The following is a 4367-nucleotide window of genomic DNA, read 5'->3' as shown; positions in this document are numbered from 1 at the left end:
ATCGTCCAGGACGATTCCTCAGGCCGATAATTTCGATTTTGCTCTCTGACTTGAGCCATGCTCTGATCGTCCCAGGACGATCCAAAATCGGCCTGGACGATCCACTCCAGAAAATCAGCTGTATTCACTGCACTGATCGTCCTGGACGATCTCAATATCGTCCCGGACGATCCTGGGAGGAAAATCAGATCCAGAAAGGAAAAATCAAAGGAACGAGCTCTCACAAGTGGGTCATAACATTGTGCTACAGATCATTTGTGACTTCTTAGATGCAAGTCATTATTGCACTACAAGCTTTGTTGAATATGTCTATAAATCACCAGTGAATATACAAAGGCCACCAACCATCGTATACAAAATGTTGTGTTCACGACGAATTTCCCATAGTGGCTTGTAGGTGCCTGTATTTATTACAGGCTCATCCTTTTCTCCTACACTCGCTACAATCTTCTTACTCATGCCTGTAGAGAGTCCACCATACTTGAAATACATTAACTATCGTTGTTTGTAGGAAGGACCGTTGTATGTATTGCGGGCCTTCCATTGTCATCTGCAGACAAGTTGCACATAATACAAATCTTCTAGTGTTACTCGTAGGCATTTGCATTTGTTATGTATTGACTGCCGTTGCTTGTTGGGGGTTAGGGCATTTGCTAGATAGTTGCTTATCATTGGCATGTGTGGATGATCTAGCATCCACAACTTGTTGTTCTTTGTCGCCTACTGATAGACTACTGTGCACATTTCAAGCCTACACTCCCTACTTATGGGCCAATCATATTCGCCACAAATTTGTTGCTTTAATTTATGTGCAAGTTGTTGTATACATGATGAATCAACTATTATTATTTACAAGTGTTGATACGAGCCATTTGCCGCTCCTGCAGGTGCATTATTGTGTGCAGCACAAATCCCCATTGTTGCTCATAGGAGGGGCTAATGTAAGTATGAGGAACCTCCCGATGTTGTTTGCAAGTGTTGCTACGAAACACTTGCCATTTCTTGCAGGTAGGCTATTGTATAATGCAAATCTCCTAGTGCTTCTCGTAAACAATACGTTATGTGCACTTTCCTGTTCATAGGGAATCCATCACACTTACAACATGTCCACCATTGTTGCTTGCAGGTAGATTAGTGTGTTTGACTACATGGAGGCTATTGTACTTGTTATATCTTACCCGTGAACATACTATCATATTCATTTTAGTCTTCATGGATGTGTTTGTAGGGTCGCTTACATAGTGAATTTATTTGTTGATTTTTGCATTTTAGTTGACATGATAACTCCTTGATATTTCATTGAAACATTTTGTGTTGTTGATTACAAGCAGGTCGCTACATCTTTCATTTTGATCCTTGCTTGTATGATCAATTTTGTTATTTTGTAAAATTATATATTTTGTTTTAGATATTAGGTTTTGTTCTCTGTAATTTATTTAAGTTCTATTATCTGTGTTTTTTTTTTTAAGTACCCTATAGCTTTGTTTAATTCAGTTCCTCTGAAAAATTCATCAGCTTCCCTGCATCTCCCTTGTTTAGGGGAACTTTGGAGAGTTGGGTCTTCCCATCATGCTAAAAAAGCGTGTATGATAGGTATTGAGCAACATCGTGGCCGTAATTTTCTTTAATTACACCACGCTAAGAAAAATGTGTGTGTTTTCGAGGTACATATTTGAAATGCACAATTTTTTCTCGCAGGTATGATGGCACATACACGAGTAGTTAGGAGTGTCCCCGCCATACTAAGAAAAGCATATACAGAGCCTACCCACATGTATCTGCCATGCTAAGCTTCGCACCAGGTTTTCTCCTACCAGGGTAAAAAAAGCGTGTATGAGTGCTCACCTAGCACACCGTGAGCGCTGAAAGCGAGATTTTGGAGTTTTGAGTTTAGAAGCCTTTTATACCTTAGTGATGAGGTTGACGGCGACAATGAAGCAACGACGGTGATGAAAAATGCACAACAAAAATTTCCCTTTCTTCCCATCTTTATTTTCATCTCTCTTTTTTTTAATAATAAGAGTAATAATGATAATGATGATAATAATAATAAAATTAATGATTCATTAGCTCGTTCGAGTCATCATCTTCAGAAGTGATTGTATCTCATGTAAAAATGCTCAGGCGAAAGAATTTATCTCATGTCTTTAGCCTTTGATCTTGTATTTTTCTTTTATATTAGCTTAATGTAATTTTTACATGAGATTTGCACGTTAGCCTTTGTTCGAACTCAATTAGTAAGAGTAAACTTTCATTAATGCTAAAATAGTCAAAAGTAGTGCTTCATTTGGAATTCCTAAGTTGTTCAGTAATGATTATGAAGATAATATAATGATATCTTTGATTTAATGAAATCACTTTCTTTTGTGCTTTCTAGAGTTTTCAATATTCCAATGCTTTTGTGCTGCATGTTTCACTATGCTCTCGAACTTCCCCATCCTAGTGTAATGGGTCATTCTATGATGGGTACCTATGAAACCTTTGCAAAACATGAATGGAGGCCTGCTTCTAATGTGATGAGGAAAGGTGAGAAACTTCTAAAAGTGAAAACTTAGGCTTCGCTTGGGACGGCTTACTTCCTACTTCTTAAAGCAATTTTTAGTAGAAAAAATTTTATTTTTGTACTAAAAAGCAACTTTCAAAAGCAGGAAAAAAGCTGTGCCAAACGAAGCCTTAATTTAAGCCATGCTTCACCATCAAATCTATAGAGATCAACAATTTTACTAAGGCGATGTTTGATGATGAGTTTTACTCCTATTGACATCAATCTCATCAAGGATTACGACTTCCTTTTTTTTTTCTTCTGAAGTAGTCTAAATCCTGAAATATTTTGATTAAATTATTGCTTTAGTAATGTCAAATTGATTTGCAAGTATTATTTCTAGGGGTGTGAGTATTTGACACGACTCGAAGACTCAATCTGAATTTTTTGAGTTATGATCAACTAGTCTAGCAGTCGGGTCAGATTTGGATTCTAAAATTCAACCTTTTTGAAAAATCAGGTTATGAATCAGGTCAACCCGATTCTTTGTTTTTGCAATGCATTAGGATCCCAGAAGAACTACTTACAAGGTTTACATAGACTCGAAAGCTTCCTAACTAAGAAACTTCTTTAATGACTGATGAGTAAGCAAATACATCTCATAAGAGACTTCTCCAGGAAAGAAATGATAAGATCTCAGGAAAAATTTGCCCAAACTGTCCACAATGCCGGTGGCTTTCTCCACGTCTCCTGTAGCTTCCAGTCCTGTACCAAAGTCGTGTAGGCACTTACATAAAGCCTAATATTTTTAGTTTGGCTTGACCTATCTAGCTCTAACATCCTTGCATCACCTTAATTTCAAGTAAGCACTTGCTCATAAATAAAAACTTTTTCCTAACACAAGGCGTACAATAGCAAATAACAATTGCCATCTTCTAATCCTTCACTAGATTCACTTCAGAAGCTTATCCAAACTAAATTTAGATTTTGTTTGGGACAATTTTTTTACTACTGCTTAAAGCAGCTTTCTACTAAAAAGCTACTTTAAAAAACAATAAAAGAGCCGTCCTTAATTTTTGTACTAAAAACCACTTTAAGAAGCAGTAAGAAAGCTGTCCTAACCGAAACCTTGAGATCGCCTAGACGCCTAGCATGTATCCTTCAAAGCTCTACTACATTTCTCAGTGTAATTGTGTGAAACGACGTGCGTTCAAGATGAGCCAGGATAACATGCATAAATAAGCAAACACCATTGACTATCATTTCTAGAATTTATTAAAAATCTAATCAGATGTGCATAGTTGAAGTTACAAAAACAAATCACGAGAAATTTTCCATCCAATCTAAACATATATTTTTTAAATCTATTTAGTTTTCCTTCCTTCTTTTCATCTACCATCATTTTCATGATCATTTTCAAATCATGATATACAAAGGCATCTGCTATAGTCAGTTCTACATATCCAAGCCACCAAGTGCATTTCCACAGTTGAATCTAATCCAATCAAACCCTCTATCCACACGGTATATTATTGATTACTCTCTTACCAGATGTTCAAACTTCTAAATAAAATGACCTAAGTCTAACTAAATATGTTCTCATTTAAAACGATATAAACTCCAAATCCGGTTAGTAAGCGCTAGCGAGTTACTGTGGTCATAAGCCCAGGGCGAAGGTTTTTGGTGGTGAAATATGCTTCATGTTGAATGTTGTTGCTATTCCAAAGGACCATTTCATCCAGTATAAACATTAAAGTTTTATTTGAGACAACTTTCTTATTGCTTCAAAAAAATTTTCTATACTAAAAAATTGCTTTAAAAAGTAATAAAAAAGATGTCTCAAACGAAACCTAAGTTGTATTGTTAACAAAATGAGCGTATATAA

This window comes from Dendrobium catenatum, unplaced genomic scaffold, assembly GCF_001605985.2.
Source record: "Dendrobium catenatum unplaced genomic scaffold, ASM160598v2 fragScaff_scaffold_633, whole genome shotgun sequence".
Lineage (NCBI taxonomy): Eukaryota > Viridiplantae > Streptophyta > Magnoliopsida > Asparagales > Orchidaceae > Dendrobium > Dendrobium catenatum.
The sequence above is the reverse complement of the archived record's forward strand: the minus strand, read 5'-3'. Positions refer to the sequence as shown.